The sequence below is a fragment of the Musca domestica genome, unplaced genomic scaffold (genome assembly GCF_030504385.1).
Source record: "Musca domestica strain aabys unplaced genomic scaffold, Musca_domestica.polishedcontigs.V.1.1 81, whole genome shotgun sequence".
Taxonomy (NCBI): Eukaryota; Metazoa; Arthropoda; class Insecta; order Diptera; family Muscidae; genus Musca; species Musca domestica.
The window spans coordinates 1,268,314-1,295,578 of NW_026712412.1; the positions used below are offsets into that span (position 1 = coordinate 1,268,314).

Below are 27,265 nucleotides of genomic sequence, written 5' to 3' on the forward strand. Positions count from 1 at the left end.
CGTTAGTAGCTCGGATGATTAATATATATATATATATATATACATATATATATATATATATATACATATACTATATATATATATATATATATATATATATATATATATATAATATATATATATATATATATATATATATATATATATATATTATATATATATATATAATATATATATATATATATATATATAACGAGTTTAAAATAAGTTCACTGAGAGAAATTTTCAGTGTATTTTAGCATAAAAATATATATATTTTTTACTCTTCTTGAATTGTGAGCTATTTTACTGCATTTATTTGCAAAAAGTGAATTTTTCGATACAACTATCAAATTTTTTGCACATTTCATCTCGGTTCTGGGAGAACTACGTTTTAAGTGTTAAATTTATCAAAGGAATTGAAGTTATTTTAGCTATTTTCTTATTCTGTTCTAATATTTTTTTTTCAAATTTTTTCTGTACTTTGTGGTTTATATTTATTTTTTGATTTTAATTTTTCAATATCAATTTCTTTATCAGTACCACCGATGCTCTTGTCAAGTTCGATGCTAACTTCGCTTCCTTACATGACGACGATCTTGATATTTATTCTTAGAAATTCAAGGAAATGAAGCACCGCGAACTGTGGAGTAAGGTTAAAGAAATGTTTGATAAATGCTTAAATTATTTACAAACTTCTGACGATGTCTGTAGCGAAGATATTACATCAGCTGATAGCAAGTATGATGTCGTCTACAAGGCTTTCGTCCAAGTGTTGTCGGCAATCAATAGGAAAGCAGATGAAATTAAAAATAGGTCCAATACTGCACCTACCACTCCTAAGGTGAACGCACGAACATCACATGTCAGTTCCCCTCAATCTGAAGATTTAGTTTCAATATCAGAGGTTTCAAATTGATCAACGAACTTTCAGGATATTTCAAACATTTCTTTCAAAGATAGTTCCAGTCATAGCTTAAATTTACCACCGTGCGACATCGATGTATTCAATGTCGATTTTCTTTCGTGGCCAACCTTCAGGGATTTCTTTTAAGCGGTCTACATAAACAATTCTCGTTTAAACGAAATAGAAAAACTGTGTCACCTTCACAAAAAGACGAGTGGAGAAGCTCGAGATATTGTCTCTAAGTTTCCCTTGACACATAAAACTTTCAGTTTAGCTTGGAAGCTTTGAAAGAACCTACGATAATGTGCGTATTTTAGTGAATAATCAGTTGAAAGTTCTTGAGCTTGAGCGCGAGTCAAGTTCAGGTTTAAAAAATTGGCAGCGTGGAATAAATAGTTGTGTCTCCGCTATGGCTTTGTATGATGTTCCGACCAACGGTTGGGATCCCATATTGGTATTTCTTTGCTTGCAAAGACTTCCCAAACAAACTGTTACCATATGGGAACAAAATGTAAAAGACAAGTCTGCTTTGTCGGCTTGGAAGGATTTGGATCTCTTTCTTTCGGAAAGAATCCAAACTTTAACTTGTCTTCGAGATCTAAAAGGTATAGACGAGTCAAAAAAGGGTGACAGTAAGAAGGTAAAATCACATTCTGCCAACCCACTTCCTGCATCTTCTTCTCATTCCACTCGAACATCTGCTGATAAATGTTGCTTGTTATGTCCAAGAAAATTTCACCATTTAAGAATATGTCCTGAGTTTAGAAATCGCTCATTAGCTGATCGTTTTTCTATTATAAAACGTCAGCATTGTTGCATCGATTGCCTCTACCGAGGTCATGATGTCAAAAACTGTAGTAGCACATATAGTTGTTCTAAGTGTAAGAAAAGACATCACACTCTACTGCATCGTGAAACTCCTCCAACTGGCATCTCAGCCAATAATGTACCGCCTTCTTCCAACGGCTCATCAGGCCCCTCTTCCACAAGTAATCTTCCAGAAGCTGTCAATCACAACCCAAACCTTCCATCCTCTTCGTCTGGTCAATCATCAAGTCCAAATCCAAAGAAGTGAGGGGCATTTTAAAATTATGTGGCAAATACAAAAAGTTATATATATATATATATATATATATATATATATATATATATATATATATTATATATATATATATATATATATATATATATATAATTTTTTGGCTTTATCCCTTTATTGTTGTTTTTATAAAAACAACGTTTGTTTATTAGTGGAGAACGATGGTAATGTTTACCAGGGGGTAAGGCAGGGAATACCTAGGTTTCGGAAAGAGCCACCAATCCTCATCAGTTCCCTTGTTTTTGTCTGGGATATTCTCCCCAGAAGTTATTTTAAAAATAACTTCTATGACAAAAAACATTTTTTTACCAAAGTGACGAGATCGTAAGCTCAATAGAAGAGGAACCAAAGAATTAAATAAAACTAAAATTCTCTTGGAAAGTCTTCTAAATCTTACAACCGCACTTATAAACATTTACATCTTTCTCCACTTGTTATGCTTTCGTTCAGCCTGAACGAAGTAGCATAACCATGTAAGTTGGTTTTGTCTGTTACAACAAAAACCCCTTCGTCGACCGTGCCTTGTCTATTAATAGAACAGTGTGGCTTGTTTGTTCGGGATACCGTAGTATTTTGTTGTTGCAAAATGGTCTGGCTTTATCCCTTTATTGTTGTTTTTATAAAAACAACGTTTGTTTATTAGTGGAGAACGATGGTAATGTTTACCAGGGGGTAAGGCAGGGAATACCTAGGTTTCGGAAAGAGCCACCAATCCTCATCAGTTCCCTTGTTTTTGTCTGGGATATTCTCCCCAGAAGTTATTTTAAAAATAACTTCTATGACAAAAAACATTTTTTTACCAAAGTGACGAGATCGTAAGCTCAATAGAAGAGGAACCAAAGAATTAAATAAAACTAAAATTCTCTTGGAAAGTCTTCTAAATCTTACAACCGCACTTATAAACATTTACATCTTTCTCCACTTGTTATGCTTTCGTTCAGCCTGAACGAAGTAGCATAACCATGTAAGTTGGTTTTGTCTGTTACAACAAAAACCCCTTCGTCGACCGTGCCTTGTCTATTAATAGAACAGTGTGGCTTGTTTGTTCGGGATACCGTAGTATTTTGTTGTTGCAAAATGGTCTGGCTTTATCCCTTTATTGTTGTTTTTATAAAAACAACGTTTGTTATTAGTGGAGAACGATGGTAATGTTTACCAGGGGGTAAGGCAGAGAATACCTAGGTTTCGGAAAGAGCCACCAATCCTCATCAGTTCCCTTGTTTTTGTCTGGGATATTCTCCCCAGAAGTTGTTTTAAAAATAACTTCTATGACAAAAAACATTTTTTTACCAAAGTGACGAGATCGTAAGCTCAATAGCCACACTGTTCTATTAATAGACAAGGCACGGTCGACGAAGGGGTTTTTGTTGTAACAGACAAAACCAACTTACATGGTTATGCTACTTCGTTCAGGCTGAACGAAAGCATAACAAGTGGAGAAAGATGTAAATGTTTATAAGTGCGGTTGTAAGATTTAGAAGACTTTCCAAGAGAATTTTAGTTTTATTTAATTCTTTAGTTCCTCTTCTATTGTGCTTACGATCTCGTCACTTTGGTAAAAAAATGTTTTTTGTCATAGAAGTTATTTTTAAATAACTTCTGGGGAGAATATCCCAGACAAAAACAAGGGAACTGATGAGGATTGGTGGCTCTTTCCGAAACCTAGGTATTCCCTGCCTTACCCCCTGGTAAACATTACCATCGTTCTCCACTAATAAACAAACGTTGTTTTTATAAAAACAACAATAAAGGGATAAAGCCAGACCATTTTGCAACAACAAAATACTACGGTATCCCGAACAAACAAGCCACACTGTTCTATTAATAGACAAGGCACGGTCGACGAAGGGGTTTTTGTTGTAACAGACAAAACCAACTTACATGGTTATGCTACTTCGTTCAGGCTGAACGAAAGCATAACAAGTGGAGAAAGATGTAAATGTTTATAAGTGCGGTTGTAAGATTTAGAAGACTTTCCAAGAGAATTTTAGTTTTATTTAATTCTTTGGTTCCTCTTCTATTGAGCTTACGATCTCGTCACTTTGGTAAAAAAATGTTTTTTGTCATAGAAGTTATTTTTAAAATAACTTCTGGGGAGAATATCCCAGACAAAAACAAGGGAACTGATGAGGATTGGTGGCTCTTTCCGAAACCTAGGTATTCCCTGCCTTACCCCCTGGTAAACATTACCATCGTTCTCCACTAATAAACAAACGTTGTTTTTATAAAAACAACAATAAAGGGATAAAGCCAGACCATTTTGCAACAACAAAATACTACGGTATCCCGAACAAACAAGCCACACTGTTCTATAATTTTTTTGTATTTGCCACATAATTTCAAAATAATAAATTCGATAAAATCATTAAAATACAGAATATCGGGAGGTACCGTTATATGGGTGGTATACATGGCCCATTTTCAATACCAAAAGTCCTGCAGACAAAACATACATTAGAGCAAAATTTCACCAATCTACTTCAATTCGTTCGGAAGCTAGAGTAATTTCCACATACGGAAAGACGGGTGAAGATCGCTAGATCGACATAGAATTTTATGCTGGTCAAGAATATATATTCCATTCTAAGGCAGAATGCACCCAGTGCATTTGATTATGCATTTTTAGCAGAGATAGAGGAAATAAAAGAAAGAAAAAGAAAAGATGTTTGAGTCTCTCATGGACAAATACCAAACGCCAAAAGCTATTTTGAAAAAAAGAGAACAAAGTAAAAATAATACTACTAGAGGCGATGATATAAATCCGTCACTGTTTCGCGGCTCAACTGTGTATCTGCCAGGTATTACTTTTGACACACCGGAAATTTGTATTAAAGTGTCACCTTGTGACACTCAAGTCTTCTACGGAAGTTATAAACAATAACAAGAGCTCTCATTGACTCTGCTTCAAAACGTACAATCATCACTCACAAAATAATTAAACGAATTGGCCTATGCACTAAAAAATCTTGTTTTAAAATTAGTGGATTAATTGGAACAGTTGTGGCTAATTCTAATAAAAAATGAGCTCTGGGTTCAGAAATATGAAACTGAATTTGAAACAGAAGCTTTAGTTGTGCAAAATTTAACACGTTTATTACCGACGCAGACAGCTAAAATTTTATATTTGTCACATATTAAAGATTTGATGTTAGCAGATCTTTGTCAGCTCACATTGATACGCTTATGGAAAGCGATGTTATCCCATATATAATCCTAGAGCGAGTTAAATAGAACATTTTGGGCAACATGATACATGGTATGTCTATGGGCCAAAATCGGCAAATGAAATTTTTTAGCGTTTATAGAAATAATAATAAATTCGTTATTGAGAAAGTTTTGGGAACAAGAAAAAATAAATAAAGCGCCTATTTCCACGAAACCGGATGAATATTGTGAGAAATTTTACATTAACACAACACACCGTCGATCAGATGGAAGATTCGTTGTAAAATTACCTTTCAAAATTTTTCTCATCAAAAAATGAAACTTGAAATTAAGCATGTATACATAAATTGAGGAATTATATAATGAAGTATTGAATAAATAATTGGGTCATATGAAACCCACCGAATTAAGAGAAATAGGCCCTGATGGAAATTATATTTTAAACTATTTGCCACATCATGCAGTCTTTCACCCATTGTCTTACATTACCCTATCCTTTACAACCTGTAAATATTAAACTTAAGAATATTTGAAATATAGTTCAGTTTCGTCACAACCTTTAATGCGTGCATTTCAGTCATCCTACATTGGCGACGAGTATAAATAATGATAAACAAAAAGCTGTTGAAAAACTTTTTAGCAACGAAAAGAAAAGAAAAAAAGGCATAGAATTACTTGTGCAACAACAGCAAGAATTCACCCCAAAATTTGCTCACACAACAACAAAAATGGATGCAGTCAATATTAGGAAATAAACCACGCACTTCTGCCGTAACGAAACTCACAGCAATTTGATGGTGCCTTTAAAAAATTTCACAAAGAACAACAACAATGGGACTCATATTTACCACAATTAGAGCAGCATTTAGTCGCATATTCGGCAACATCGTCAGACAAGCAAACATAATTTTTTCTTCCGTGGTGCGGTGCTGGGCTTTTTGATTAACTCAAAAAATCTCCTAAATCAAACGTACAAGGAGCTGACAGAGAAGTTAACGCAACATTTTGCAGCCAGTCAACACAGAGTACCAGCGCGTTATGCGTTTTTAAAAAACCAAATGAAAAGCATTCAGTCATACAAAAAATGGATTGCTGAACTACGGGGCTTAGCTAGGTCATACAAGTTTATTTGTAACTCGGATGCATGTTCGAACAGCTACGTCGACGACATGACTCGGGATCACATTAAAAAAAACACACTTCAAGATATTTTGCTTATTGCAGTGGTCGCAATAAAAGAAAAACCAAACGAAGAGAAAATTGGTGTTAATATTGTAAAAAAATGACATTCGTGAAAAAGGCAACAACAAATACAAGTCATATTCTGGTCTGTTTCAACTCTCATAAAAGAGAAGTGTGCAAATTTAAGAATTCAATGTGTCATAAGTGCGGGAGAAAAGGGCACATAGCTCAATTTTCTGTCATAGACTGTAGTATCCATTTCGAACTTCAAATACCAAATTTGAAACAATTCCGGTGAATAATTTCGCTAAAATCATCAAAATACCGAATATCGGGAGGTACCGTTATATGGGGGCTATACGAAGAGGTGGACCTGCACACTCAATTTTATGTCTTAGGCTGTAGTATCCACTACGAACTTCAAATGCCAAATTTGAAACAATTCCGGTGAATAACGTCGCTAAAATCATCAAAATACCGAGTATCGACAACGGTCCATAGTTATTCTCACAAAGATTCGAACAATTTTGTACTTCAATTGGAATTCGTCATACAACTACTACATCATTCCGCCCCGCTTCTAACGGTTTGGCTGAACGATTCGTCAGAACGTTTAAAACTTCAGTCCAGAAAAACGTCATGACAGTTAAAGAAGCTGTACTTAAATTCATACCATAATTCGTATCAACAAAATCTTCGGCTGAATTATTACGCAATATACCAGTTACAAATATTTGGACACAACTTTTCGATTCTTCAAAACAACATGTTCAAAATTCAAAACATCACAACAAATTTCAAATAAGGGATCCTGTATATGTCAAAAACTACTGTAAGGGGAAGAAGTAAATTATTCAACGTCATTTTCATAATAAGAACTGTAAAAGGTAACGTCATCTTAATCAAATGAAATATTGAAGTATACGAACAACCAATCCTGACTATGACAACGTAAACGAAGTAAATATTCAATCAAGACAGCTGTCATCACCAGCTATGACACAGCAAACACCGGTCAAGACAACAAGCAATGAACCAACACCTGCAGCGACATCAACTGCTATACAACAACCTAAAGAAAGTCCACAATAATATACCATGCGCAGAACAGCAAGAAACCGCAAAGAAGTTTAAAGATAAGAGCCAGATGATTTTCGAAAGCATTGAATTATCAAAAACTACATTTCTAAAAATGGTGCTAACCCTGACTTTAATGTATTTTTATATAGCATATCTTACAAAGTTTTCATGAATTAAAATTAATTTTAATAAACATAATTTTATATTTAGATAGCATAAATAAAGGGAGGAGTAATATAGTAGATTTACATAAATACAAATATTGATCTCTACTTTCACACACATATTCATTGCATTGTCTAACATTGCCTTATTCTTTACAACCATTCTATTTACAACTATAAAATATAACCCTTTGCCAGTTAAGCATAACGTTTTTCTGGACTGAAGTTTTAAACGTCCTGACGAATCGTTCAGCCGGACCGTTAGAAGCGGGGCGAAATGATGTAGTAGTTGTGTGACAAATTCCAATTGAAGTACAAAATTGTTCGAATTTTTGTGAGAATAACTGTGGGTCGTTGTCGATACTCGGTATTTTGATGATTTTAGCGACGTTATTCACCGGAATTGTTTCAAATTTGGTATTTGAAGTTCGTAGTGGATACTACAGCCTAAGACAAAAAATTGAATGTGCAGGTCCACCTCTTTGTATGGCTTCATATAACGGTACCTCCCGATATTCGGTATTTTGATGATTTTAGCGAAATTATTCACCGGAATTGTTTCAAATTTGGTATTTGAAGTTCGAAATGGATACTACAGTCTATGACAGAAAATTGAGCTTTGTGCCCTTTTCTCCCGCACTTATGACACATTGAATTCTTAAATTTGCACTCTTCTCTTTTATGAGAGTTGAAGCAACCAGAACATGACTTGTATTTGTTGTTGCCCTTTTTCACGAATGTCTTGTTTTACAACATAAACACCAATTGTCTTTTCGTTTGGTTTTTCTTTTATTGCGGCCACTGCAATAAGCAAAACATCTTGAAGTGTGGTTTTGTGTGATCCCGAGTCATGTCGTCGACGTAGCTGTTCGAACATGCGTCCGAGTTACAAACAAACTGAGTGCTTTTCATTTGTTATACCCTCCACCTTTGAAAGGAGGGTATATTAACTTTGTCATTCCGTTTGTAACATCCTTAAATATTCGTCGTAGACCCCATAAAGTATATATATTCATAATCAGCATAAAATTCTAAGTCGATTTAAGATGTCCGTCTGTCTGTCTGTCTGTCTGTTGAAATCACGATACAGCCCACATTATTTGACGTAGAGCGCCAAAATTTAGCAGAGCAATTGGTATTGTGTCTAGGATGGTTGGTATTGAAAATGAGATATATCGGTCCACGTTCTGGTATAGTCCCCATATAACGGTACCTCCCGATATTCGGTATTTTGATGATTTATGCCACATTATTTAACGGATTTGTCTGAAAATTGGTATTTGTAGGTCATAACAGGTCCCTGTATGTGTGGCAAAACATAGCATATAGGTCCACGTTTTGGTATAGCCTTCATATAATGGTACCTCCCGATATTCGATATTTTGATTATTTTTGCCACAGTTTTTAACGGATTTGTCTAAAAATTGGTATTTGTTGGTCATAATGAGTTCCAGCTCCGGTGGCGAAACATTGCATGTATGGGTCCATGATTTGGTATAGCCCCCATATAACGGTACCTCCCGATATTCGGTATTTTGATGGTTTTTGCAACATTTTTTTCACTGATTTGTGTAAAAATTGGTATTTGTGAGTCATAATGGGTCCTAGTTCGTGTGGCGAAACATTGTATGTATAGGTCCACGTTTTGGTATAGTCCCCATATAACGGTAGCTCCCAATATTCGGTATTTTGATGATTTTTGACTGATTTTTTTCACGAATTTCACTGAAAATTTGGTAGTTGTAGATCATAATGGGTCCCAGTTCGTGTGGCGAGTCATTGTAATTATAGGTCCACGTTTTGGTATAGCCCCCATATAACGGTACCTCCCGATATTCGGTAATTTGATGATTTTTGAACCTTTCATAATGGGTTCTAGCTCCGTTGGCGGAACCTTGCATGTGTAGGTCCACGATTTGGTAGAGCCCCCATATAACGGTACCTCCCGATATTCGGCATTTTAATGGTTTTTGCCACATTTCTTCTAATGTTTCCTTTACCCTAAGGTGGAGGGTATTAAAAGTTTGGCCCGGCCGAACTTAATGTTTTTTTACTTGTTTTTTTTTTTTTTTAACGCATAACGCGCTGCTACTCTATGTTGACTGGCTGCAAAATGTTGCGTTAACTTCTCTGTCAGCTCCTTGTACGTTTGATTTAGGAGAGTTTATGAGTAAATCAAAAAGCCCAGCACCGCACCACGGAAAAATTATGTTTGCTTGTCTGAAGATGTTACCGAATATGCGCCGAAATACTGCTCTAATTGTTGTAAATATGAGTCCCATTGTTGTTGTTCTTTGTGAAATTTATTAATGGCACCATCAAATTGCTGTGAGTTTCGTTATGGCAGAAGTGCGTGGTTTTTTTTCTTATATTGACTGCATCCATTGGTGTTGTTGTGTGAGCAAATTTTGGGGTGAATTCTTGCTGTTGTTGCACAAGTAATTCTATGCCTTTTATTTCGTCTGGCATTTTGATTAATTTTATAAATCACACTTATTATTTATTATTTTTTTCTTTTCGTTGCTAATAAGTTTTTCAACCGCTTTTTGTTTATTATTATTTATACTCGTCGCCAATGTAGGATGACTGAAATGCACGCATTAAAGGTTGTGACGAAACTGAACTATATTTAAAACATTCTTAAATTTAATATTTACAGGTTGTAAAGGATAGGGTAATGTAAGACAATGCAATTAATAGGTGTGTGAAAGTAGAGATTAAAATTTGTATATATGTAAATCTACTACACGTTGGAATACCTCAACTGACTCATTTTTTTATAGTATGAAGTCACTAGAGGTGACAAACCCGATAACTAAAAAGAAAATCTTGGCAAAAATGTTTGTTTCGCCTTTAATTATACAGGCAAGAATTTTGTTGGAAGACCTTTGGTTAGAAGTTATTTATTGGGATGATAAAGTAAATTCATACACGTATGTCAAATGGAAGAAATGCTTGGATCAATTTTCAAATGTTGATTATATTTAAATACCAAGATGAATTAATAATTGTCTAGAGGGCAATATACGCTTTTATGGATTTTGTGACGCTTACAATAAAGCATATTGTGCCGTAGTATATGTTAGAATGAATCCAGAATCAAATTCATTAGTAAGCTGATTAATACCGAAAAGAAAAGCTTCTACATTAAAAAGTTTAGGCTTGCCAAGATTAGAGCTTTGATGTACCGTATTATTCTCATTCTGTTAATAATTGGCCGGAATCTAATATGGTTTTATTATAGCAAATAATAATTATAATCAAATGCTTCGAAAATTTTCTTAGACGGAACATTGTGGATTATAGGATATACGTATAGTGTGAAGAATATGCGATGGAAAAAATAATAATCTCAAGTTTTGTTGATGCACTCTAAGGTGGTTCAGTCCGAATGGCACATTATCCAAGAATATAGTGATGTAAATAATGAAAATGTTAGTCCGTTAAGTGCTTTGAATTCATTTTTGGATGCTAATGTGGTAATGAGAGTTACTGGACGTCCAGCCAATGTAAATGTTTCTAATGACGAAGGATGTATAATAATAATGCAAAGTTTGTCTCACTTATGTGATGTATTCTTGAAATATACCCACAAAACATTAATAAATGGTAAATGGTATATATATATATATATATATATATATATATATATATATATAGTATATATATATATTATATATATATATATATATAATATATATATATATATATATATATATATATATATATTCGTTATTGGTTCTACCTACTAATAACATTTGCTTCAGACATTATAATAACTTCTAATGTTATATATATATATATATATATACTATATATATATATATTTATATATATATATATATATATATATATATATATATATATATATATATATATATATATATATATATATATATATATATATATAAATATATATATATATATATATATATATATATATATATATATATATATATATATATATATACATAATATATATAATGTATATGTATATATATAACATTAGAAGTTATTATAATGTCTGAAGCAAATGTTATGAGTAGGTAGAACCAATAACGAATATATATATATATATATATATATACATATATATATATATAATGATATATATATATATATATATATATATATATATATATATATATATATATATATATATCATTATATATATATATATCAACACCTTTAGATTAGAACTTAGAGTAATTTTTGTAGCGCTGAAGAAAAATATTGCTGAGACCTTGGATAATTGATATAATATATTATAGTTATTTTCACATCTATGTATCTAACTATTTTAATATAGTGCAGATCTACAACAATTTCAAATTCAAATACAGTCCACTAAAATATACACATTAAGCTGCCCGGGAGAATATACAAAATATTTTGTACATACTTTTGAGTGCGGCTGAGGCGCTGGGAAAATCTAACCATTAAAAATAAATATTTCAAAATTGTCAATTTTTGTAATTGTAATTTTCTAATTGTCAAATAATAGTCATGTGGCTGGGAAGAGTTTTCAGGAAAACGTGATACAAGTGTATATACAAAATTCGCCTAATTTATGATGGGTATTGTGCCTCTTAAAGAAATATATTAGAAAAACTGCAGCAACAATGCCCAAAGGTAAATATATTTTACAGTGTTACAAAGGGATTGACGTAGTAAACATTCCCTACCTATGGAAGAGGATAAAAAAAATTAATCTTAATGCACAGCAAGTATATTGTACATGGTATCTATTTATAATATCCATTTTTAAACAGATATTAAAAGAAATTTTAAATTCTCCTGCTGTTTTTCGTTTCTTACGTAAAAATGTTTTGTCTGTCAAATGTAACCCCACTAATCGTGTCAAAAAGTTATTAAGATAACTAATTTTTACTACAAGAAAAGTTATAATATTAAAAGTTGTTGTTACTCTTCTAGATACACATGGGCAAAAGTTAGGTCAGAAACAATGGCTAAATGCTGGAACAATTTTTTGACTTCCATGAAAGAAAGTCCAAAACGTTCTATTAAGTATACTGAAAGCAAATATGGACACAGAGCTTCATTAACTAAGATGGTGTACAGTTGATTTGATTACAGAACTAAATCCTCAAGTTTGGCGCCTTGACAAAGATATTTCATGAACAGTGTCATTATGCCTATTCTGGAACTTTTTAAAGATATTGATATTTAGTTGAGTATATTGAAATACTCGTTGCTATACTCAAAATTAACAACATTGCTATTGTTGTGGGTATAATAACAACACAAAATTTTTTATTCTTAATCTGTAGACTAAAATTGCCAACATTGGGTTTAAAACTTGATAACTTATGACATTTTATCGAAAATGTATTTGGGAAACTATAGGCTCCAGATTAAGAGGTTGTTTTAAGAAAATGGCCCTTGCAGTATATTATGTTTGAACTTCAGTTGCCTTAAGAAAAAGATTTTTCTTCGTTTTATGACATATACCATGATCTGATTTATATTCGGAATGGAGTCGTTCATTAAGAATTGGGATTTGATATTTGCAAACGTTTGCACGCATGACCTGCTTATAATGCTACTGCACAACCTATCTTGTACAAATGAGCTTGTAGGCCCAGGTGACCCGTAACGATGTCTGTTAACACACTAACCTCTTTCTTGCCTAGTAATAAAAGCTTCATAGTTGGTCTTTTTATACGTAACCGTGTTCTTCTACCGTATTAAATAATAGTGTGGAGTGTGCATTTAAGCAAATATTTTTTATTTAAAAATTATTAAAATTTGACATTTCCGACAAAAATTAAACAAAACGCGCTTTAATTTTAACCGGTGAGCTATATAAATAAAAAATAACAGCTGGAAAATCAAACACAGCTGAACTCTCCCACCATCTATCAAGTTAAAAAGGCAGTTGTTACACCTCCAGCAATTTGAACCCATTCACAATAGGCAAACAATCTGTTGAATCTAAAGATACAGTGGTCCCTAGCTAGATATATACAAGCAAACTGGAAAAAACGAAAAACTAGTAATCTCTCCCCAGAAGGAACAGTTCAAAATTATACAAAATGAGTAAGAGCAAAAACTATCTGAATTGAATGAGAATGCAATGAGGAAGTTTTAGGAAGACTTACAACGCTCGCGGAAGTAGTTAACGACCTAAAAACAGTAAATGATGGCTTAGCACATGAAATTGAACTCATTAAATCTGAATATTACATGCTAAGTAGACGCCTTGATGATATAGAGAAGGGCATAAAAGGAAAAAACTCATTTTCAGAGGACTACAACCACAGCAAACAGATGTACATGAAATAGTGTAAGTGAGTTTTGAAGGTTGATATGGATCAAAGGATCAAATCAGTTAAATCTTTGTACCAAAGAAGTGGATCAGCAGCAGTTCTTGTGATATTCGAAACAGAAAACGATGCAGAGACGGTACTTCGGAGAACAAGCCAATTAAATGGAAGCCAAATCTATATTGAACGTGACTTAAATGCAGAGCGTATAATGGATAAAACTGTCAAGCTGAAAATGAGAAGGCAACTTGTTAACTTCAACAAAAAACATTAAGTGAAGGTGCGAGATGATAGACTAAAGGCTGATGAAAAGTGGTTTAATTGGAATGCTGAGAAGAAATTAGCTTGCGGCACATGTGATGCAATCACCATTATGAGAGAGCTGTATGGAGAAGATTTTAATTTAAAGTTGAAATACAATATATTTAAAAACCTATTAAATTAAAAAAAAAAACTAGGCAATTCAAAAAATCTTTTATCCAAAAAATATGTATTGGAAACACCTGAAGTAACCAAAAAATTTATTAAAATATTAACATATGATGCACATGGCCTTAAAAACAAATGTATTTTCCCTGAATTCTTCGAATATGTTAGAAGCTTTGAAATGTTTGCACTGATTGAGACTCATGTAGAGAAAACGGAAGAAGAAGGATGGTCAAAATATTTTACTGATTTAAAATTAAAATAAATATAAATAAATTTGTTTGATTTTGGATTAAACCATAATTTTCAACAACTTGATCATTTACGATCAATAGAGTTTAATACTCCTGAAACAAGTTTTATATATTTAGCAGTCTATATAAGAGGAGACAATTGGTACGGAGAATTCGAAGAGGTAATTTCGCGTTGTTTTATATGCAGACGAAATTGTCTTACTAGCTGACAATGGAGAAGTGTTACAAATGGTTATAATAAGGCTGGAAAATTACTGTGCCCAATGGAATATGGTGGTTAACTTGGCAAAGTTGAAAATAATGGTTTTCCGAAAAGGTGGACGCCTATCAATGAATGATAGATGGAAATATCCCAACCGAAATATCGAAATTGTGAACGAATATTGTTAACTGGGAGTGATCATTACACCAAAGATGAGTTTTTCAAACATCAAATCAAAGAACTGTATAAATTCAACTTATAAATAGACCTCAAATTTCATTGGTGGGGAAATGACGCAGTCTTACACAGCAAAATTACATATTGTCCTTAGAAACCGATGTTCTATACCTTAGCAATACTATTCACAAATATGAATCTTTTAGGAAAGTCTACTGTTGCAAATGCCCTACCAGTTTTGGCGATTTTACTGTCCGTTAGGAAAGTGTGTCAAATTTGGTAGCTTATATTGGTGATAGATACCAAACATTATAGCCTCAACTATAGCCCCATTTATCGGTACTCGACGATTTTTGGTTTTCGGATGACATTGGAGAAATCTCCAAGTTCTTGGGTTTTAAAATTTTATATACAGGTCCACGTTTTCCTACAGTCCTCATATTTCGCTAACTTTCAATCCACCTATTTGCAAGATATTAATCAATTTTTATCTCAACTCGTTCGAGTTGTTACAACAGACAGACATCGTTAAGCCGCTGATTTAAAGCGAATATAGAATATATATCATTAAGAGGAGTTTCAAACGGAGTGACAGATTTAACTTTCCCTACTTATGTTTGTGGTAAAATATTCTACGTGATATCAATTTGTGATATCTGATTTTAAACAGGTATTAAAAAAATGAAATTCTTCGGCTGTTTTTTCCCTTCTGATAATAGAAGTAAAGTTTTCCATAAAGACCTCAACGCATTATTGCAATATTACTTTGTTCTTAGCAGTAACAAAAATTTTGTTATGTAAAAACTTAAATATATGTTAAATCCAAGGATGACACGCTGGCTATTCAAAAACGTAAATAGACCTGTTCTAACATACCCTTCAGTAGTCTAGTGAAGAGCTATGAATAAACAAGTAAAAAAAAAATTAAGTTCGGCCGGGCCGAACTTTTAATACCCTCCACCTTATGGTAAAGGAAACATTAGAGACCATTGTGATCCACAAATTTTTGACATATTCGTGGGAAAATGTGGCAAACATAATCAAAATATTGAATATCGGAGGCACCGCTATATGGGGCTATACAAAAACTTGAACCCATTCATACAAAGTTTCGGCAACAGAGCTAGAACCCATTAGGATACACAAATACCCATTGTTAGACAAATCCGCGAAGAAATGTGGTAAAAATCATCAAATCACCGAATATCTGGAGGTACCGTTATATGGGATCTATACCAAAGCGCGAACCCATACATACAATATTTCGCCACACGAACAAGGACCCATTATGGCCAACAAATGACAATATTTAGACAAATCCCTCGTTTGCATGAAGAAATCATCGGATTCTCTCTCATCATATCATCAACATACAAAAGACTAAAAACCAGGTACGTAAATTCAGATCTCTGTTTGAAGTGAGCTACCCGCGTTTGTTAGTGCGTAAGTTAATTGGTTTTAATCGAAAAAACATAAAATTGTTCGAGCTTCAATCACTCTTCGCGTGTGTCATTGTAATTCGATACAGTCCGCTCTTGCTGCATTAAATTACATTCGTTGTACTGATCAACCTACTTTGCGTTGATCATACATTTGCTTTTCGTTTAAAAACAAGTCGGTTGGTCGACTAATATTAACACTTCTTGTGTTAATCAAGTGAATTACGCTACAACAAGTAGTTCTGTTATTTTAAAAATTAGTAGCTTACCTAGTACTATTACCATTTCTCATTTGCTTCGTTTTCTAACTCTAATTTCCAAAATCGAAACATTTATTAGTATTGACAGTGTCATTTAGCAGTGGATCTTTAAAGAATTGTTGATGTTTTTTTATTCCCCTTCGTTGTTACTCTACCCTCTCACCTTAGTTGATGAAAGATTTGCATCTCCACATAGATAATAACAGCATACATGCACATCCTTTTATATTTGGTCGTTAGGTTTATTTGTTATTCAATATTTCACCAACCAAACGTTGGCTGCTGTTATACCCCTTCACGTTTCAAAGGTTGAGCCCTTTAACGAGAATTGTTTGTTTCTACTTAACAATAACAACGCTCTTGTAATAACAGTGGATCTACCTGTCGGTTGGGTACTTGCAATTGCAATTCTTCTTCGTTGGTTTCTAACCGTCGATCAATTCTCACTTGAGAATTTGCACTGCCAAAAATTGCAACAGATATACTTCATCATTCCACGCGCACTTTTTAGCGTCGATTTGATATACAGTAAAAATAACAACAAATTGTTTTGATCTCCAACTCTCACTGTTGGATCGTTTGTGGCGTCGCTTGTTGTGTGGGTGCGTAACTGCTTACGCATAGTAATATCTCTGCCGACGTCGCTTGTGGTTTATTCCTCTTTGTGCGATATCCGTTGTTGGTTCGGCACAGTGGGGTAAAATAGTAAAAATTTTGAATTTTTGCAACTCATTTTAGAAACTATTTTTTGATCATTTATTGAAATATTATCAAGTGGTAGTAGGGTTTTTGGAATTTTTGGACAAATTCACCCAGCATTCAGCATTCTTTGCGGAAATATTTAGCAATACATATTGGTGAATTAATCGTTTTTGGCTAGTTTTGCAAAATTTTAAAATATTATTTATCGTTTGCTTGACTAATTGCAACACTACGTAGGGTTTTTGGAATTTTTGAACAAATTCACCCTATATTCGGCATTCTTTGCTCAAATTGCAGCAAAATACGTTCGTTAAAACTTTTCGTTTTGTGGCTATTCTTGTAAATGTTTGGGCAAATTATTTAATAGTTTTTTGTAATATTTGTGACTCTCAGAATGGTTTCGGTATTTTTGGGAGAATAAAACCTACTTTCGGCTTTAACTACAAAAAAATTTACCAACTTCAAGCTTCAAGTATTTTGCAGAAATACTTAATTTTTGCAAAGATTTTTGTAAATCTATGTAAAAATATAATACTCGTCTTTAAATTTTAAAAAAATTTAACATAAATTTTGAATAAATATCATACAGTTGCTATAGCCAAATCAATCGTTTTCTTAGTTTGTTGATAAAAAACAAGAAAAGTTTTTCTCAAATTTTCTCCTATTTAACTCTGCTATAACTTCAACATTTATAATTTCTTGAAGTATTTGCAGGGTTTTATTTGTGGAAATTTCTTATTTCCTTTGGACCATAGCAACATTTGTTCGAATTTTATTTTCTCTGCTTTCTCTTTTTTGTTATAAATATATTAAATAAATGTCGATCTCTCCGCTCACAAGTTTTTCTAGGGCCGCTGATATTGTTCTGCGGAGTGTAGAATTTTTCGAACATATTGATGCCACGAAGTTTACGGTTTATAGCCTCGAAATTCGTCTTTCGGAAATTCGAGAATTGTGAGAAAATGTTATGAACACTTACACTGTGTGTAAAAACTTCCCCACGGCATCCGAGACTGCACAGGATGACCATTTTGATGTCGTTGAGAATAAATACGATAATGCATTTATTGCATACCATTGTTGTTTGACCACCATAAAAAAGCACCTTGGTCGCCTAAAATCTCCAATCAGTGCTAATTGTTCCCCTGCTGTGGCTCCCCAGTCCTTGCCTCCTCAAAACTCCACTATTTCACTTAATGATGATAATGCGACACCACTTTCAAGCTTGATTTCGAGCGAACCTATCTTATCGGTTCCAGTGCAGTCTGTGTCTCCACCCGTTGATGCTTTCTCCAAATATTTCCCCAATTATAGTTGCTCCAATCTACCCTTCGATAATCAATGTTTCATGTTGCCACCTATTGATATCGAAGTCTTTGCTGATGATTTTGTGTCATGGCCCACCTTTCGTGATCTGTTTACCACCCTATTCATAAATAATATTCGTCTTTCAGACATTGAACGTCTTTGTTATCTTAGGCAGAAGACTTCCGGTGAGGCTCCACCAATAGAAGTTTCCCATTGGCATAGAAAGCTTTGACGGAGGCTTTCGACAATAAGAGCATCGTGGTAAATAGTCACATAAAACGTTTGTTTGACATTCCTCTTTTAAGCTTTTAGACTTTTTCGGGACTAAAAAATATCCAACGTGACATAAATAGTTATCTTGCTGCTATGGCAGTCTATGACGTCGCCACGGATGAGTGGGTTCCAATTATTGTGCATATTTGTTTGCAGCGCTTGCCAATTACCACCTTGACTTTGTGGGAGCAAAGTATCAAAAATAAGTTGTTGTTGCCTTCCTGACCACACTTAGATGCTTTCCTCACAAACAGAATACAAACTTTGCAGTGTATTCAGAGCATACATAAAAATCCGCCCACAGAAAGGTCCTTGCCCAAAATAGTGATTTCTCCTATTCCCTCGAATAAATCATTGTGGTCAGAGAATGTTACTCATCAAAGACCTGCAAAGAAAGCGTTGTCATCAGAGAATGTTTCACCTCATCGCTCCTCCACTAGATCGTTGGCATCCAAGCATAAACATACATCAAGTTAAATCATTAAAAAGTCATTGGTACATGTATCAAAATTCGTTGCTCCTTCTCCTCGGGCAAACACTTATTCCCCCATTTTTTCTAACGAGAGTCATGTTCTTAAACTCTGCCCAAGTTTATAAAACTTTCGTTTGAGGACAAATACTTGATTGTGAAAAAGAATAAATATTGTATAAATTTGTGCTCTTCAGTTGTCTTCCCCTAAAAATTCATCTAGAATTTTCAAAACTAAAGCGTTAGTCTTACCTAAAATCAAGGGGAAGTTGTTCTCGTCACCAATTTTTTGTAATTTCAAGACTCGAATTCGTAATCTTGATTTAGCGGATTCTTTTGATAATAGTCCAATAGATATGCTGCTCGGCGCTGACCTATATCCTAAGATACTCGAAGCTGAACCACCCCAAATTGTTTTGGATTCGTTGTTGACCCAAAAATCTATTTTCGGATATATCCTTACCGGTAGAGAACCTCCCACGAATGTAACATAATTTTTCAACAAAAATTATAGTCGACCATTTCTTAAAATAATGTATATTGCTTAAAATTTAAAAATATCACATGCACGAAACATTGAAATCGTAAAACTGAATTATATCGTTCGGGTCATAATTTGAAAATCTGCAACTTTCGCTAACTTAGGAATCTGAATTTACGTTCTTTCCTAACTTAAATAAATTCATATTAATTGCTAGACTCGTGGTCCTAGCATGGGGGCCGGAATGTATAAGTTCGATACGTTCCACCACAACATCCCAATTCCCGCCAATCACGGATGCTGATTGGCACACTGGCATCTCCTCTACAACTCCCTTGGCGGAGACTGTGATGATGAAGCCTGGTGATGATTGGCGAAAACATTTACGACTGTTTGATGAGCTTTTACGAAAATGAAAAACGTTTAGAGCAAATGTGTTTGAAAGAGATGCCGTTGCTAAACTTTTTGTCACGCTACCAGAAGCTTTGGAAAATGTGAATGAAGAAATAGTTAAGCAAAGGCTATTGGCAGATAATCCTAAGAGGCAAGATCGTTGTGACATGGATACTTCCACGATATCTGCGTTCAGTGATGTAAAGAAATCGAAAAATTCCTCTCTGTGTGTTTCCGCTGTAACAAAAAGGGCCATTAAACAAAATAATTGCCACGTTCGCTTACAAGAAAGGTGCAATCAAAGGATATTGGAAAGATACACCAATCACAATGAAAGTTGTCCTATATGCTAATGGACTTCGGGATAACTTGCTGTCAAATCTCCATATATCTTAATCGTTTTTACAATAAATTGCTACTTCAATCTTAAATTTATTTTCGGAAACTTGAATGAAGAAGGTTTATTTCAATTTCAAGAAAAACTTGAAGACATTGCGAAAAATTCAGTTAGTGGAAGGTATCGAAATGGTTATGCAAATGTATAAACTAGGATAGTTTAATCCAGATTGTTCAGTCGCTTGGTTCAAGTAAAAAACGTATATTGAGCAGTTTCAAAGCAGATATGTAGCCGGTTGAAATCAGCTAAAATCTGCAAATTTATTAATTCAAATTCAATGAAATTCATAAGGCAGATTAAATATTAGTAAATATACATACACTTGTGTTTTATCCTCTTAAACTTAAACCAACAGTTGAACAGATATTTATGATGAATTGATAATTCAAGACTTTAACCAAAGAAATTAATTTTGATAAAATTCGACTTTTCAGGATGGAGAATAAAAGGAAATGAACGAGTTGTCATCACCTCTTAACTCTCTTCAACCATTTACGGTTGTAAAATTGTGTATTACATGAATGCAAATGTTCATTATTGTACAGTAGTGCATTTGAATTTACGGTGCGTACGAATTACGTATCGCGACGTAACATAGCCCGCTCCGTAAACTTCGTAGGGAGAGTAGGAGTTTACTATTCTACATCAAGTTTCGCCAACTTTACTACAGGCCGAGTAAGCAACCCATTTTTTGTCTTTACGACGGCACTTCTTACTACATCATCTTTACCACGGTGTACATCGATTATCATTCCCTTCGACCACTCATTTCTTTTTGCGTTGTCATCAACAATTATGACAACGTCGCCAGCTTGTAAGTTGTCGCCAGAATTATTAAACCACTTTGTTCTCCTCGTCAAGTACGGCAAGTATTCCCGTATCCAACGTTTCCAAAACTCATTGGCAATCATATTTGATAAACGAAACATTTTAGTTGAGGGCATTCCTCTATGTTCCGAATAGTCACGCTCTCTTATACCACTTGAAGAGCCAAGTAAAAAATGATTTGGCGTTAAGGCTTCCTTATCTGTAGACTCCAGCGGTATGTATGTCAATGGCCTAGAGTTAAGAGTGTTCTCTACATCAGCTAAAGCGGCTCTTAAAAATTCCTCTCTCAGTTCTCTTTTGGGCAGAATGTCCATTAAAACAGACTTCACTGAGCGTACCATCCTCTCCCAAGCACCACCCATATGCGGCGATGCAGGTGGTATGAACTCCCACTCAATTGTTGGAAATTTCCTCTCTACCTCAGCACTTGATATTTTCTCCACTTCTTCCAAAAGCACCCGACTAGCTCCTCTGAAGTTGGTTGCATTATCTGATAAAATTTTTATCGGAGTTCCACGTCGGGAGATAAATTGTTTGACAACTAACAAAAATGAGTCCGTAGATAATGATGGAGCAATTTCAATATGTACCGCTCTCACAGTCATACACGTAAAAAGAACTCCCCATCGTTTCTCTCTTCGTCGACCAACCTCTATAGGGCCAAAATAATCAATTCCTGTATAATAGAATGGTCTTTTGAAAACTGCTAACCTTTCTGCGGGAAGGTTTCCCATTGTTGGAGCGGACGGAGTTGCCTTTCGTATTTTGCAGGTCTGACATTCTTTACAATACGCACGGACAGCAGCTTGTAAACCGGGAATGTAAAATAGTTGGCGCATTTCATTCACTACAATTTCGTTGTGTTGATGATGATATTTGCGGTGGTAATAGTCAACAATCAGATTTGTTATTTTATGCTTCTGTGGTAATATTATGGGCCTTTTTACGTTCATCGCCACGCCGTTTATTTCATCTATTCGACCCTTTATTCTAAGTATACCGATTTCGTCAAGGTAAGGGGTCGACTTATACAGGGAACTTTTCTTTGACAAGAAGCCCTTTAATTTATGTTGTTCTATACCTGATGAAAAAAACTTCATCCTGGCAAATTTTGAATGCGAAGAATTCTGCGATTTGGACTCCAGTGTTTTGAATAAACGGGTTCAACTCTGTAGACGTCTTTCTGTCCCCAATCAATTTTCGTAAAAGGTTCAAAATGATAAGTAGGCATCTGCGAAGCTTTTCCCAAACACTGAAATTATTGAGATCAGGCATAATTGACGAAAGTTTAGATCTTATTATTGGTGTCATTAAGCTCCGACCTTGGCCAAGATTCTTTATCTCCATTCAGGAAAGACGGTCCATTGAACCAGCAGCTATCATGATCCAAATCCGGGTTTTTATTCCATTTAGCGGCGTCGTCAGCCACATTTTGGGACGAAGGAACCCATCTCCATTCTGAAATTTTAGACCCTTCTAGGATTTCACATATCCGGACTGCCACAAACTGATGGAACTTTCTAGAATCAGATCTTATCCAGTATAGAACGTCCTTTGAATCTGTCCAAAATATACGCTGATTAATTTTAAGTGAGCATTCAGTCTCGATGAAACTACAAAGTTTTTGAAGCCAATATCGAGCACTTTATTGTGTCTCCGAATCTCACTCGTAAGTATGCCACTGCAGCATACGCATCGATACTTGCATCTACAAAGGTGTGCAATTGAACATCGTTGGACTTGTTAGCCGACGGATACCAACGAGGAATACGAACTTGCTTTATTTTCGGTAAACACGAAATCCATTGATAGCATCGATCACGTTCTGCGCTTTGTGTCGGTTCATCCCAGCTCACTCTTGACCTCCACACCTCTTGTAATACGATTTTAGCGTTAATGACGAAGTGTGCCAAAAGGCCTAGAGGGTCAAATATAGTCATAATGATGCTCAAAATTCTCCTTTTAGTAGGATGTATATTTTCATCAAAAACATCCGCGTCAAAATTTTCAAAAAACGTGAATTCATCACTGGATTGTAGCCACCACATGACCAAGACTCTTTCAAATTTACCTTCTGGGTCCTCAAAGGCCTTTTGGTTAGATTTGCTGCTGTCATCCAATATATTGAGTACCTTTTCGGAGTTTGACAACCAATTTCGCATTTCGAAGCCACCACCTTTATGAATAGAGCTAACTTCGGTAGCTAAATTCAACATCTCCTCCTCATTGTCCACACTTTGTAGCCAATCATCGACGAACGTGTTAGATAGAATTGAATTTACTGCACATGGGTACTTATCAACGAAGCGCTCGGCATTTCTATTTTTAACATAATTTGCTAATGATGGCGAGCAAGAAGCACCGAAAGTTAAAACTTGCATGACGTATACATCGATTGCCTTTGTGGAGTCGCCATCCCGCCAAAGAAATTGTTGGAAGCACTGTTCGTCCTCTTTGAGCTTAATTTGATGATACATTTCGCGGATATCACCACATATTGCAAACGGTCTCTCACGAAATCTTATTAAAACACCAACTAATGTTTTCAGCAAATTTGGCCCCTTCAATAGAACACTGTTTAAACACACATTCTCCACAGCTGCCGCTGCATCCCATACGATGCGAGTTTTGTTTTTATTTTTGTTTTTGACGGTGAATATTGGGATGTACCACGACTTGTTGTCATGCGGAATCTCGTGGGTTTCTAATTTACGCACATATCCCTTTGTTTCGTATTCTCTTATTTTGTCGACTAAAAACTTATGTAAATCGACTTCCCGCTTCATTTTTGCCTCTAAACAGAGAAGTCGGCGTCGAGCCATTGAAAAGGAATTAGGCAAACTCACCTCATTATGTTTCCACAGCAGTCCAGTTTCCCATCGTTGGTCGCGCTCCAAGTACTTTGTCGTTGTATCCATTATCACTTTGGCTCGTTCATCTTCTACTGATCGCAATGGATTTTGATTAATTGCAACACCATCCAAGGAGAAAAAATACTTCAGCTGCTCATCCAAATCGCTGCAGCCTTTGTTACAGGAACATATGTGCATAACACGATGAACTGAACCACTGTTTGATTGCTGTCTGCCATATACACCCCAACCAATTTTGCACCTAGTAGCTATTAGCTCGTTGCCATCAGCCTCTTTCACTTCTAGTGGAACACACAATTTGGCGTTATCGAGTCCAATGATAATCCTCGCTCTAACTGCAGTATATGGTAGTATGGGTAGTCCGTTGAAATGATCACAATAGTTTATTTGTGCTGTTGATAAAGATTGAACGGGCAAATCAAGTCTCGAAACTGTGCGAATATTTTTCAATAAAAACTTTGACGTTTGTTTACGATCAGAAAAGTGTAATGAAACTGTTTTTGACGTTTCTTCTTTCTGCGTTATTTCTCCAGTCCATTGTAAACACAGCTCTTCTGATGGCCCATCTACTCCAAGTTGGTCGACTAATTCACTCTCTATCAAAGAGCATGACGCTCCCTCATCAATGAGAGCGTACGTGTTAAGAGAGTTCTCATTGCCAAACAATGTCACTGGAATATATTTAAAGAGAACTTTCTCTTTAACATGAAAGAGAACGGAGTGATTACTACTGTTGTTTACGTTTTCGGCACTTTACAGTTGTCCACTCCGCACTGACGATTCGATTTACACCTCTTGATATGATGTTTTTTAAAGCAACGTAGACACAAACTAGTTGAGCGGATAAAATTCCATCTCTAGTTTACATGCATTTCTATAAATTCGGGACACTGATAAAGACAATGTTGATTCTCGCATTTGAAACATGATATAGGGTTGCCATTTGGATGTTTAACATCAACTATATCGTGGACAAGTATTCTTTCCCTTTTGGACATTGGGGTATGATATGAATGCAGTTACTTGAGAAGCACAGTTTGCCAAGCCGTATAGCCAATTGTCGAAATAAACTATGTCCACTTTTTGTTGGGTCATACGATATCTTCCCCAATCTAGTTTGAGATCAGCTGGAAGTTTTTCTACCAATTCCTGTAGAAGCATAGGATCATTCAAGTAATCAGCATTTTGGTTCTGTAGTTTTGTACAGCAAGGGCAAAGTTTATTAACGTTTCCAAACGTTCCCTTTTTACTGTGGGTTCCTGTTTTAGATTCTTCTGCAGTGCTTGGTGAATAATTTCCGGTCTTCCATACAACATTCGCAGTGTTTCAATAGCAAAATTGACAGTGCTCGGCATCATCAGTTTTCCTCTTACAGCTTCTAGTGCACTGCCTTTCAAACATTTTGTGTAAGCTTATCAAATTCTCCTGGTCGGTAAATCCACATCTCTCTGTTGACTGAATATAATTGGTTATAAAAATTCTTCTGGTTTTCCCGAAAATATTAGTAAATCTTTGCTGATGGCGTGTCTAGCAGCTATGTGGGATGTAGACAACGTAATATCTGCGGACATGTTACTCATATTCGGATATTGAGATGTGTGAGGAATCTGGGAATTTTGCGTGAAGGAATTACTGTTGTGTTGTGCCGAAAATGGAAAACTATTGGAGTATGGATGACAATACGGAATGGAGTTTCGTTGCGGACGGTCAAAGGTGTTGCTGTTTTGGAATGGAACGGGAATATATTGTGCAGTATAATATGGCTGTTGAGGTATATTGTTTGGAAAAAACAACGGAAAGGAGGATGGAGGAATGTGATTAGAATTGACGAATATGTTGTTAGGTAGCACATTATTGTTATTCAGCACACCAGTTTGCTGACTGACATTACGGTTGAATATATTGTTGCACTCGTTCTGTATAATAGGTTGTTGCTGAGTACCTACATTTGAGTTGAACAAACCTCCATTATTTCCAGCATCACAAATTTGAGTTTGATTATTATTAGAAGAGAGACCTTAACCTTGGTTCATTTTTGCATTGTTCAAATTCGATGCAGTTGGAAAGAACGAGTTTTGCGTGGAGGAAAATATAGGGGGCCGCTGAGCGGAATTGGTGTTTGTCGTTCCGTCGAGTACGAGGGATGACATCAGTGATGTCATTGAATTTGTTGTGGGAACCGACGTAGTTGAAGCAGCGGATACTGAGGGTTGTTGTGTAGGGAGAATTTTCTGCCAGTTAACGTGCTGATCTCTGTCAGTGGATCTAGCCTTTACCTTAGTGGTGGATCGGGAACGTTTAGGGACTGTGTTTTTTCGTATTAAGCCGGAACGAGCGGTTGAGGGAACTATTTTAATCGATACATTTCTTACCTTAGATGATGCTTTAGGAGTCGAAGAAGCTGCCTTTACCATTTTATCACCAGTCTTGGTATGTTCACCGACGTTAACAGCAGTGTTTGCCGTCTGTTCTCCAGGAGGCGAATTTGTCTCTGCGGAGGCTGGTGTGACTGCTGCTACCTTTGCGTTGACGTCCGACATGTAGTTAAACGGCATATTTGGGCTCTCATCTTCGGTCGAAGCAAGCATGTCTCGGTTGTTTATTTTTTAAGTAATGAAAATATTCATGTAAATAACAAAAGTATTTTAGAAATGTTCAGTCACTTGGTTCAAGTAAAAAATGTATATTGAGCAGTTCAAAGCAGATATATAGCCGGTTGAAATCAGCTAAAATCTGCAAATTTATTAATTCAAATTCAATGAAATTCATAAGGCAGATTATATATTAGTAAATATACATACACTTGTGTTTTATCCTCTTAAACTTAGACCAACAGTTGAACAGATATTTATGATGAATTGATAATTCAAGACTTTAACCAAAGAAATTAATTTTGATAAAATTCGACTTTTCAGGATGG

The 27,265-nt window shown here is 35.0% G+C and overlaps 1 protein-coding gene across 6 annotated transcripts in view; it reads left to right on the forward strand.

Annotated features, from left to right (window-relative positions):
- LOC101892885 (putative FERM domain-containing protein FRMD8P1) overlaps window positions 1–27,265 on the forward strand; it is a 1,829,920-nt gene that overhangs the window by 273,947 nt on the left and 1,528,708 nt on the right. The window lies entirely within an intron of this gene.